The following is a 13772-nucleotide window of genomic DNA, read 5'->3' as shown; positions in this document are numbered from 1 at the left end:
AAATAGTCAGGGCTTCCCCCAAAGAATTCTGTAGGTTCTTAAGGGTGCTGAGAGTTGTTGGGGGTCCCCAGTTTCCCCACAGAACTACAGTTCTCTGAGTTCCCTGTGAATTGGATCTCTGTGAGGGGAATAAAGGGAAAGGGAAAGGGACCCCTGATCATTAGGTCCAGTTGTGGCCGACTCTGGGGTTGTGACGCTCATCTCGCTTTATTGGCCGAGGGAACCAGTGTACAGCTTCCAGGTCATGTGGCCAGCATGACTAAGCCGCTTCTGGTGAACCAGAGCAGCGCACGGAAACGCCGTTTACCTTCCCGCCAGAGCGGTACCTATTTATCTACTTGCACTTTGACATGCTTTCGAACTGCTAGGTTGGCAGGAGCAGGGATTGAGTAACGGGAGCTCACCCCGTGGCGGGGATTCGAACCGCCGACCTTCTGATCGGCAAGTCCTAGGCTCTGCGGTTTAACCCACAGCGCCACCCGCGTCCGTGTGAGGGGAATAGGGGTCTCCTAACAACTCTCAGCACCCTTAAAAAACTACAGCTCCCAGAAATGTTTGAGAAGAGTCCATGGCTGTTTAAAGTGGTGTCAGATAGATTTAAATGTATGGTGTGTGTGCCTGCCTGCTCACCACCATATTATACTGGCCGTCCAAATCAGTATGAATGTTCATTGCAATATAACCAGTGCTTTTCTTCTAGGGAAAAAAGTGTTGGTACTGTGTACCCGTGAGTACCCCCAGAAAAAAGCACTGCATTCATCCCATAAACAAATCAGAATGAATGATCAGTAAACACTGGGTGTAGTATAAACACTGTGAAAGCTTTGCACACTCAAATTGGGATAAATGCTGAACAAACAGGTGGTCTGGAGGAGTCCATAGTGTATTATGTATGCCCAACTGCTACTGTTTGTAACTCTTTGATGTAACTGGATATTGGAAAACTAGAACATATAAAAGGAGTATGAGATATATCATGATGATGTTTTTCAGTGTATGTGCAATGACCCAAAGAAGATCAGAACAAGCTCAATGAGAAGCGCAAACCATTTTAACCAGCAGTGAGTAAGCACATGGAATTCACACATTTTTGAAAAGAAAACTGTAGTCTGGGTAGGCTTGAGAGTGTCTAGGGAAATTGATTTTAAAACCAGATTGGCTGAAGTACTAAGTATGAACAGTGAGCTCATATTATGTTGCTAGGTCAGGAGTGGGGTGTCAAGCACGAGGGAAGCCTTTCTAACTGGCTCTCCTCTCTTCAGGTCATGTCCCTCACAGGCTTTCCTTGAATGCTTTTGGAATGTGTCCTTAAAATATAGCTGTCAAGCATCCCTTATTTGGCGGGACAGTCCCTTATCCCAGCGCCATGTCCCGCTGCTGTCCCTTATTGATGATGTCCCTTAAATTTTCCGGGTTTCAAAGGAAGCAGCTCCTCTCCCTCCCTCCCTGCCAGCCAGGGAGGAGGGAGGCTCCAACTGTGTTGCTTGGCTGTGTTGCTCACCCAATAAGGAGTCTAAGAACGACTGGGGGGGGGGGTGGAGCTCGCATGCCTTGTGTCGATCAAATCGGCCGTGTTGCCTGGGGACTCGCCTTTGCTCAGCACTTCCCAGCGGAGAGGTGACGGTGGTTTTCCTTGCTGCATCCCCTTTGCTGGGTTGCTGCGTTATGGGAACCACGGCTTGAGGCTTCGTTTGGCTGCTGGTTGAATAAAATCCCTTATTTTGGCTGCTGATCCCTTATTTTCGAGGCTGCTGGTCCCTTATTTTCAAATCTGTAAGTTGACAGCTACGCCTTAAAATGTGATAATACATATTGTTTTCCTGAATGGAAGGTGAATGTGTGTGTGTTCAAACTTCTGGCCTTTACAGGGGTGGAACGTAGTCTACTATACAAAGGAAAGAGTCATATCCACTGCTGTACCCATTTTTGTCTCTGGTCTCTCCTTCCACTGGCATGTGGCCTCCAGAAAGTTGCTTATGAGGCATGCAGGCCTCAGGCTGAAAAAGGCTCCCTCCTGCTGAAAAGTTATGCAGCTTTCAGTTAGTTAAACATTTAACTGTGTGGGATGAAATCGTACATGGGAGTTTTACATACAGTGCCTTGGCTAGGATAGTCTAGTTATTCGTGTCAATTGCTACAGTTCCACTGACTCATATCTAATGGTTTTCATTAGCTGCAGCAGCACAGAGACGTGAGCTGTTGCACATGAAATAAGCTTGGCACATGAAAACAACTGTCAGGCTCTGCCTGCTTGCGATTGAAAAGCATCAGCTGGCAATTATTTCTCCACACGTTGCACCAAGGATCTCAAGTTTAACCTTTCCATCTTTAAGATATTTCTCAGGAGGCTCTGAATATCTCTCACAAGGAGACACATGCCAGCTCTGTGACCTCCCCATTGTATCCCATGCACTGCTGAGGCTCATAGGGTCACTCACTTCATTTGTTTACACAAGATGAGCACCGGGCTCACAATTTTTAAACTGGTGCTCACCCTTGTTCAGATCATATTCTAAAATTATCTAGGTGAGGGCCAGGGAACCTGTGGTTCTCCAGATGTTTTCAAGTGGAGGTAGGATGGCCATCTGTCATGGATGCTTCAGTTGAGATTCCTGCATTGCAGGGGGTTGGACTAGATGATACTCTGGGGTCGCTTCCAACTCTACAATTCTATTTTGGTGGACTATGGCTCCCATCCTCCCTGACCATCAGGCATGCTGGCTGAGGCTGATGGGAGTTGGAGTCCGGCAAGTTCACCATACTTGCATCTAGATTCTGGTGTTCCCCCCCCAGCTGTCAGGAAATTTCTCTGATTTATTTTAAGAGATACCATGTTGAAGACCACATTTATATTACATTGCTTTTAGTTTAGACAGATTGCACTAAAGTTGATAGGGAGCATCTACTAGTGAAAAATAACAATAATAATAAATCACAGGAACCAGATGATGTTAATCTGTTTTTTTTAAAACACCATAACATTGTACACCAAGGCTTTTATAAATTCACAGGTATTTCAGATTTTAAAACAGCATCCCTTACAAAAAGATGTCTTTCAGAATATGATGAGTCCCTGCTGCATTGCAGATTTACAGGAAATTATTCAGGGCATCAAGTTCAAAGTACACTTAATATTTGTTTGAGAATGACCTAAAAACTCCCAATTTGACACTTGCTAGTTTAACACCCCCCCTAATTTACAATGATTAGTATCTTGGTAAAGAATATCACAAAAATAAAGATAAAACCATTTAACAGCAAATCTCACCATAATATGTTCCCCCAACCATTCGCCTATACAAGGATACACATAATGAATCAGTATTTTGGTAGGCATGAACTCTTGCAACTAAGCCTAAACCATGAAAATGGTACTTTTGAAATACAGACTTTTATATCCAGATGCCAATATTTACTTCTAGCTCCGTGGCTTTCATTTATGGTTCAACAATTAGGTTGCCAGCATTTTAACCAGCGGCTTGATCTACAAGCATTAGCCAGTGATAATGTTCACCTCAGTGCTGAGAAAGGGGTCATTTGCTGATTTCAGCAAATCATGCCACTAATAAAGAAACGGGAGCAGGCTAGTCAAAGCTTTTGTGGTAAGCTGGCAATCCTATCAATAAACACAGAATGCTTTGTAAGTCATAGTTAAGAGAACATAACAAGAGCCTGGTGGATCAGGCCAGTGGCCCATTTAGTCCAGCATCCTTTTCCCACAGGTGCCTGTGGGAAGCCTGTAAGCAGGATCCAAGCACAACGGCCCTCTCTCCTTCTGTTACAAAAACCTTTATGTACAATGATACCTAAGGCTTACTCTAATGACAAGAAATCAGTGAAACGGCTTTAGGTATCCGTCACTGACTAGTTTCTAGTGACAATGTCAAAACAAAACACAGAAAATAAATCAAGCTCTTTTCTTCTAATTTTAATTTCCAGCACGATCCTTTTCCACTCTACTGTTCTACGTGTACATTTCGCTTTACCAAAACTTTCAAGTTTACATACATTTAAAAAAACCAAAACAAACAAATGAGACCTAAAAAATACTACGTCCAATAAGCTTTCTCTCTTCTGTTGCAAAATGCAAATATTATACTATGCGGCTCACTCAGATTATGTACTTTATATCCTGTCTAACATTTAGTCCCTACAATCAGATTAGCAGCTTGCATATCTAAAACATTTTAAGGCAACCTATATTGTAAAAACACAGACCTTCTACACTTGCAGCTACTGACACGTTCCCTAAAAAGGCTAGTAATATACTACACTTGTTTTTAACTCTGAGAAGCCAATAGTAGTATCCGTTTTAGTAAAGAAAAGCACACATCAATTAAAATAGCAATCATTTACATTGCAGATAAAATAACTTGGATATAAATGTCCATCTTTTCAACAAATGTTGACCCCAACAATTGGGTCCAAGTGCTGTTACTAACCATGTGTCCTCACTGCATCAGTCAGTTACGAACCAGGAACCTGAGACTGCAAATACTCCCTTGCAATTGTAAACACACTTATTCCCAAGTAAATCTCATTAGTTTCAATGGAAGATGTTGAAGAGCAACTATGCTTAGGGTCGAGACCCTGAAACTGTCGTCTTGAAATGACTTGCACTGCAATGATCCTGTAGAAAAGTCAGTTGACTTCAAGAAATGTCAGTGAAACTACTCAAGGATAAATGGGTTGAGGATTGAGATTTTATTCTATTCCTGTAACAGCCCAAGCCAGCTGAGCCAGAGGAATTGACTTTAGTAGGATGATTTGTAGGATACAGCTGCATTTTGTATCATTTGGGATGCTCAATCAACAACATTTATTTGGGTAAGTAAGTTTTAGGATCACTCCATTAGTCTAACTGAAGCATGGGAACTCTACATGCACACAGACTCTTATCAGTTCGCCTTAATAGGATAGCCCAGTGCTGCTCCCATTTGTTCAAGTGAATGGGGAGATCCATTTACATGGGAGCTCTGCTTACACATCTGAGCACCCAGAGTTTAGAACCAGGGGACACAGTCCATAATCTAAATCTAAAGACCGGCGTGTGCAGAACCTTCCCGTTCTCTTCCATGAAGGGATCAATGCATGGACAGGAGATTCTTGTCGTGTACAGAGTGATCTCCTTGTGCTTAGATGTGAAACTCCATGACCATGAAGTTCTAGACTTCCATTAGAACCATTGGATTAAGGCTATTGCATAGAATTACGATTACGATGGAGCTGTACTTGGGACCACAGCTGAAACCAACTGAAGCATTTAGCTTAATTGCAGGCGACCAATTATACCGCTTTTGTATATTTGCATGTTCAGGCCCTAGGACTGAAGGAATATTAACTTGTGAGGAAATAAAAATACATGACTATATAATAATAATAATAAAAACTACTCAATGGCACATGTACAAATGAAAACGTGTTCTGATTCTAAGAGAATGCACCATATTCCCCACATTCTGGATTTCAAGTTATAAAACAGGTCTTTGAAGCGATGATTTTTACATATATATATAATATTATATGAATACTCAGGTTCTCAGGGCAAATTCTGCCCCAGGCACCAACCTTCTGTGTTTACACAGTGAACCCGCAGACACACAGCCTTTCACACAACGCTCTTTAGCAGGAGGGGGGATATTATAACAGGGTCTAAACAGCAGGCGGCTGAGGTGGAATGCAGGTGTTCCCCACCATATACGCTATTCTGTCATCAATATGTGGCAAAAGCAAAGGTGTAATGGCTGAAGGGGAAGGCATTTTAGGTAGACCACTACAATATGGCACTGAGGGACACGGCATGACGTGCAGAGTCAAGGAGAACAGATTATTACCGATGGCTCTTCAGGAAGGCCACGCCGAATATGTGGAGAAAATGGGGACCTCAGTTGGTATTTGATCTTGCTAAGGTGAACACATCATTCAAAAATAAAAAGCAGTACTGGATCAGAAGAATAAAAAGTGGAAAAATGTTGCTGGACAAATGCGAGTTGGAGCCTGACAACATCTGGAGAGCAACCCCTGTCCTAGTAGATCTAAAGAGCATGGGATAAATCATTATTATTTAAAAATGCAAGCCCCCCGCCATATAAATTCAGCCCTCCTGAATGGTACTATGTGATTACCAGTCAGTGGCAACAGGATTTGTAAGGAGGCCACTTTGCAGGGTGGCGAGTCAGGGCCTTGGCCTCTCTGCTGCTGACTCCACCGTCCAAGTGGCCCTCCAAGGCTTAGGCAGGGCTTTAAGTGCTTTCCTTTTTAGCCAGTAGAACAATTTGTTAGGAACTTACAAAGGTGCCTTATTCTGCTTCAGACCATCTAGCCCAGGATGGTCTACTCTGGCAGGCAGCTGCTCTGCAGGTTCTTAGGCAGACTCTTTCTTGTTCAACCACCTATGGTTCTTTCAAATGAAGATACCCAAGACTGAATTTGAGACCTTCTGCATGCAACGTGTTGCCTCTACTGCTGCACCAATACTCATTTTGCTGTATATCAGAACCTACCAGGGTATACTGTTAGCATCTGGGCTCTGAACAAGGTGTGAAGGGGTCGGAGGCTGTGGCCCTCCAGATATTGTTGCACTTGAACTCCAATCAGTCCCAGCCAGCATGGCCAATAGTTAGGAAAGCAACATCTGGAGGGTGACAGGTTCCTTTCCCTCGCTCCAGGGAAAACAGGATTTCCTCCTGCAAATGCAAAAACCAGGTTAATGAGAGAACTGAACACCTTAAGTGTTTCAGGTTTGACCTGAAATGGCTTTGGACAAGCTCATTCTAAAGTGCCTAATGAAAACGCTTGAAATGCTGAACAGCACCAGTCAAGACTATTCATTGGTACCTTCCATTAACTTATACATTGTGCTAGACACAGTAGGTTTAAAAACATAACCTACAGGTGAGCCTAATCATGCTTACTCCCAGGTGAGGGAGGGTTAGAACTGCAGCCTTGCTCTAGGATGCCATTATGCTTTTACAGCGAGGAAAAACAAACCCCTCTGTATGAAAGTTCCAACACACAAATTGTATTAATATGGCAGTGTCCCTGGGTTTTGATTCCATGTTGTGAAATACATTTAAAGTTATCATGTCACACCGTGCAAAAAAGGTAAATTGCTATGGAATTACTTTTGTTACTAGATCCAGAGCTTATATAAAAAAATAGTTTGAACAAGTCATGCCCATGGATTCAGTCATATGGTTTTTGCATTTATTGCCTTAGAAATACAGCTGCTCTGCAGGTTCTTAGGCAGACTCTTTCCTTGTTCAACCACCTACGATTCTTTCAAATGAAGATACCCAAGACTGAATTTGGGACCTTCTGCATGCAGTACAGAAATACAGTCTTTTTTCCCTTAGCACCACAATTTCCCATAGCCTTAGCATCCGTTAATCATTAGCTTTCAAAACTTACTAAAATCCTGCTCTACCCTAATGAAGGTTTACCCAAGGTTTTTGCTTACTTGGCTACTTTTAAGTTTTTATAAATGAGTTCCTCCAAAGTTATATTTACATCTAGGTCAATGACCACAATCCGGGAGTTCTTGTATGCTTGCTTGGACATGCATGGCTCCCCTCACTCCTACTTTACCTCTTCTGCTAATTGTCAAGAATTAACTGAACTAATTTCCCAAAGTGTGCACTGGTGCCCCTTGTGGCGACCCATTGGAAGTGATAGAAATGTTTGGAGACAATAGCACGCCACTGCATGCAAGAGGTGCCGTATGTATCGAGCTAACTGCTGGATAAATCCCCTAGAGGAAAAGCAACCCAAATGCATTGGGAACAAGTGATTAAGTAATAAATGCAGCTTGTCTGCACAATACCTTGTGTGTTTCTCATTATTGTTCTTGGGGAAGAGCTAAAGCTCAGTGGTGGAGAGTCTGCTTTGTTCCAATCTCCAGCGTCTCCCAAGGATGGCTGGAACAGACCATTGTCTGAAATGCATAAAGGCACTGCTGAGTCAGTGTAGGCAATACAGAGCTGGATGCACCAATGGTCTGACTCAGAATAAGGCAGCTGTCCATGCTGGCGACCCTCCTTTCCTTGTTCTTGTGGTGAGTCAATTTTTCTCTTCCAAGGTTCCAGCATGGGTCCTTGCAGGCAGCCCACCAGTTCCTCCTGACCCTCATTGCTTTCAGTTGCTTCCTGGTCAGGGCTCTCTTTGATTTGACAACAACCAAATTCTGGCTCTGCTATGTGGCTTTGTAGCTCTCCTCCTAAGGCAATTTTTGTCACTATTCTTGGGTCTCTCTGCCTGCCAGTCTTCTAGCTTCCTCATCTGCCTGCCTTTCTTTTTACTTGTTGCTCCTACCCAATCTTACCCAGTCTTCTTCAGGTGAACTGTTCCCCAAACTATGCTCAGCTATACCTCTGCTGTGCTACATTTCTATGGCTCTTGCTTTCTACATTCCGCCTAGGCCCGCCTATGGGATTTGCCCCAGTGCACCATCACAACTCTAGCCTCGGTCATGATGGGAAATCTGCTTTCATTTGCCCACATGCTTGGCTACCCATAGCTCAGTACTAACAGGACATGCACAATACTGTTTTTGCATAAACAGGTTATATAATTTCCCTGCACGACCTCCATGCACTTTTCTACATTATGTTGTTCATAATATAAATACTAAGAGGCGTGGCTTTGTGCTAGTGTAAGGAACACTTTTTGAAACACCCTGATCCTTAGCACAGTACTTGGAGGGGTTTCAGTGGGTTGTAGTTGTGCTTAGGATTAAAGTGCTTGACCAAATTCAGTAGCAGGAATAGCAAGTGACCACTACAGAGCAAAATATCAAAAAAGTGTGAGGATTTACCTCTCCTGAAGTCATGACAAAGCCAGCAGTTCTCATTGATTCATAAAAGAGGACCTTTGCAATTGTCTGAACACCACTGGTTCAGAGCAAATGAATAAAAATAGCAAAAAGGTACATTGCTGGGAATTTGCAACTTAAGCATTCATGGACAAGAACCTGTAATCGTAGGGTACCCCTAGAATAGTCTTTCCCCTACATTTTGATAAAAATGGGTTGGACAGAAGTAGCCATTTTGCGAAGAGCCCTTTGCTGACAATGAAAGTTTGGAATGTTATATGCTAGGAAACTGCTGAACCTCACTGAACTGCTGATTCTCACTGAACCACACATTTGCAAGCATTTGTGGCAATGTTATGAACAAGGGAAGTTGGCAACATTGGGCAGAATGCAGAGGGAACGAGCAACACAAGCACAGAGTTATGTGCTAAAATCTTATTATGACTAAGGTACTCACCCATTCTCTAGGTATACCTACTGTGGACAATGTCCACTGCCTTCCAAAGCTCTGGTCTCAACATTGTATCTCTACAGATATAGAATACCTGAAATTATGTCCCAATACCAGTCAATGAAATTGAGCGGGGTGGGATGGAACTAATTAACACCCTGTCCAAAAGCAGAATATGAGAGAACATCTAACAGAAAGTACTGGTAGAGAATTTCTAATCCACATATTGTACTAGCGGATCTCATCCAAACTTCAGTTCAAACAGAACTATACTAATTAGAAAGGTTTCACATAGCAGACACCGCAAAAGCACTGCATGCTTTTGTATTCACTTTCATTTAACACAGCAAACACAGTTAAAATGCCTGACCTTTTAAAGCATAATGTACATTTTATGGCCGGTATGTATCTATATAGAAGTCCTGATAATGTTTGTAAGTTTGCAGGGAGACATTATCTTTTAACTAGAAAACTATCACAGCACATCTAATTATTCCACCTTTTAAAATAGGCATTGTTTCTAGCAGCCAAGAGATTTGTCCTTTGTACAAATAAAACATTATTCTAAAACAAGTATCTCATATAAATATAGAAACGGAGCACAATACATTAGGCAACACGACCATAGATTTTGGCAAATGAAAATGCAGGTGGACAATCCAAACAAGGCTGATCTATGACACCAAACAAAGCAAAGGGCCAGTCTGTGACTTCTGCTAACCCAAGCAGCTGAACTAAATGATATGAGAGCTTCAGGGTATTACCTTCCAATGGGGCAGAGGATGTTGGTGTACAGTACAACATATCCTAGGGCTTTATGCCTCGGATTGCACACTGCACATGCTTCAGTAGTCAGAGCCTGTGTTGACCTATCCCACCTGCATGGCAAATGGCAAGAACCATGTAGCTGATGCAATATCCCACAAAATTCATTGAACGGTCTGGGTTCACAGGGATGCCCTATCCTGCAAAATATTTTTCTTTTCCCACAGAAGACTCCTCCTGAACACCCGGTTTGGTGCTATAGATCCCAATCCAGAGAGCTGTGTTTGGTGGGCTTGGCGTGTACAGCAAGGGCTGATTCCTTTGCATCTCATCACAACTGCCTGAAAAACTGATCCTCAGACACCAGGGAACCTTCCAGTGCAGCATAAGGAACTGCTGCTAGAAGTGGAAAAAGCAAGGAGTCCCACTGGTCACCCCAAGCCCTTGTGCGTTCTAGAGGGGCTCTCTGGATTGGGGCCAAAGATTTTAACTGGAGGCAGGAGAGCTTCCTATGCAGAGGTGCCCTAAGCATTTATAGTTCCATTCCTGTGCTGAATGAACAGATATTCACAAAGATACATATCCTAAAGCTTACGGAGGTCCATAACTTACATTTTGTGGCACCTGGTGTCGGGGGGTGGGGAACACACTTTTAAAGCGGATAGTCAAACAAAAATATAAGCAGCTGAATGACAGGATTAATATGCCAGTAACTGGGGGTACACTGGGAAGTATGGAAAGGTTCCTTCTCTAATCAGGGACCCAGGAAACAGCTTTATACCAGGTCAGGCTATTTGTCTATTTAGCCTGCTCCCATCTATGTTGGCTGGCAGTGTTCTCCATAGTTGCCAGAGACTGAACCAGAGACTCTTCATATGGAAAGATTGTGCTCTGAGCTGTGGTGTCTCCCCAATCCTCTCTTGGGCAGCTTGGTTACACCTCAAACATGGCAGCAATTTGGGTAGACTAGAAAGAGACTGAGGTTTGCGACTGGTCACGCAAGGTGCTTTTGCATCTATGAACTGTGAGATGTTGGGACTTGGCATGACCTAAAGTCATGACGTTGCTATGCCCCGTGACTACCATAAATCAACTATCAGCACGTTAAGTTTTAGTGACATGCTGTTATGGATACTATGACAAATGGATGATTTCAGCTTCTGGAAATTAACTTTTAGATGTGTTTTAAGTGGCAGAAAACTTCCATAGCATAGCATTCTTATTTTTTTACAGTGCACCCCCAATAGTCCTTCCCAGATGCAGGTGTACTTCGATTATGGAAACATTACAGGTCCTGGAAAGTGCTAATTTGGGCTGTATGTATCTTCTTTCAGAGATAAGAAAAACAGTATCATAGAGATAGTGGCAATCATGGCTACATACATTGATTGATTTTTGTAAAAGGTGTTTTGATCATAGACCTTTGGCTTATAGGAACATAAAAAAGGGATGCTTCCTTCAAAATTCTGGAAATGTGCACCACCTAGTGGCAGCACTCAGAATAACTTCACACTTCGCCAATTGCATCAGAGGAGCATATGAAAGCATAGTTTGGTCCTGTGAGCTTAATTTTTTATAGTTCTGAATGCCATCTGTATGGGGCAGGGAGTGATCAGGCCTACAGTGGGGTTTTTTTTTACTCCTTTACTCTTGCAATGTGATATTGAGTAAAATCAAAACCCCACCACACAGTTGTTGTTTGTGCCAATAGCACCTTCCCTTGTGCCCGAAAAAGCAACGGGGGCTGGGAGGGCAATTTTTGTCAGGATCACACCATGGGATTTTGGTGGTAGAAAAGGGTCACCCCCTCCCCTTGCTCTGACTGGGCATCTACGTGCCCACTACTTAAAGACTAGGAAAATTAAGCATGCAAAGTGAAGCTACACACTGCACCTAAAGCAAACCTTTTGTGCCATGCGATGCTCAGGGCACACCCAAAAGAAAGCTTTCGCTACACTTCAGTTGAGGCTTTAGGATGAGCAGCAGCACCTGGGGGGAAAGTCCACTGTGTTGGAGAACTTTTGCACACCAACATCCTTCCATTTCCCTGCTGCTGCATGGAGAATGCACCAGAAAATGTTGGAGGAATCTCCTACAAGTGAACATGCAAGGACAGAAGAGAGTGGCTGATACAGTTCAGGGCCAAATTACAAGTGACCTTACCAGCATAGTTCTGCCCTTGAGTATAGGTCCTCATTTCCAGTGCTGGCCTCCCTATTCTGATTGGCAACCAAGCATGGGGCTAGTGGGCTTTAACCCTATGTGCTCTCATTCTGATCTGGATCGGGCTTCCCTGCACTTGTAATTTGCATTGCAAAGAAACAGTGGCGTAGCGTGGGGGGTGCAGGGGGGGCCGGCTGCACCGGGCGCAACATCTGGGGGTTAGGGGGCGCAAATCCACGGGTTAGGGGGCGCAAATCCACGGGTTAGGGGGTGCAAATTACTTGCCTTGCCCCGGGTGCTGACAACCCACGCTACGCCACTGCAAAGAAAGGTCCCATTTTAACAGATTTTTTGGGGGGGAGAGCCCCAATCCTGTTTGGTAATACAAAGGGTTAAAAGCCACCTGTCCCCATGCTGGAGGGGTCTAATACTGGTCAGCCTGTCCCCTGGGAGAAAACTGCACCCAAGGACAGAACTACTCAGTTGCCCCATAGATTTCGGCCCCCAGTGAATTGAAAAGACAAAAACAAAACAAAAGGATGGGTTAGCACAGCAATAATTATTGTATGTGTTAACAGTACTAGCCACCAGTTATTTCCAACAGCACCTATCCCTCTGGTTGTTGCTGTTGTTACAGCTGTAACACATTTGGGCAGTATTTCCCTAGAGTTACATCTGGATCACTACAGTAGAACCAGGCTAGGAGTACATCTTTCTCTCGTGGATTAAAAATATTTCATCAAAACCATACTACAAAAATAAATTTTCTTTTTAAAATTCTATTTTTTTTAAAAAAACCAAAAACCCTTAAAACTAAAATATATACAAAATTTAATGTAACATTTAAAGTATTTGTGATAAGGCAGCTAGGTGAATTACTGAATAAAGCTGGCTGGCATGTTTGGCAGAGAAAGCATAGCAAAGCGATCAATCTAAACGGTGATTCAGAAGGGCTCCTCCTGCTTCACGGTGTAGAAAAATAAAATATCCTAAATTACATGAAATGTAAAGGATCTGAGGTTGATATGCAGGGACAATTCGTGTACTCCAGTGCCTGAGGTTTATTGTGGGTAAGGCGTTCAGTGTTTGTATGTTAAGCAATGCTGTAGCGAGCATTTGCCTCCTAACAACACAATCCTATGCATGCTTCCTCGGAAGTCAGTCCCATTGTGCTCAATGTAGCTTACTCCCAGGAAAAAGCACACAGGATTGCATCCTTGCACTATAACCCTATACCTGTCAGTTCAAAAGTAAGTCCCACTGAGTTCAATGAATCTTACTTCCAGGTAAGTGACAATAGGATTGTGAAGTCAGATTTGTTCTCCGAAGACAGGGAAAACATTTCAGCACATGCTTTTTCATTGTTCACTGAAAATAATATGGAGGTAATACTAAAGGAACACTTGGTTTTTCGTATACCCATTTAAACATGTTAACTGGGCATAATAGATGTCGGAAATGTATCACTGCTGAAGATGTACAGCAGTATCATGAAAGGATGAATAAAGAGGTTACACTTTGCGATGACTGACATAATAACATCAGTAGACTAGAGAAGTGATCCTTACATTCTTTTTTTAAAAA

Source organism: Podarcis vaucheri (genome assembly GCF_965113315.1).
Source record: "Podarcis vaucheri genome assembly, chromosome: 12".
Taxonomy (NCBI): domain Eukaryota; kingdom Metazoa; phylum Chordata; class Lepidosauria; order Squamata; family Lacertidae; genus Podarcis; species Podarcis vaucheri.
The sequence above is the reverse complement of the archived record's forward strand: the minus strand, read 5'-3'. Positions refer to the sequence as shown.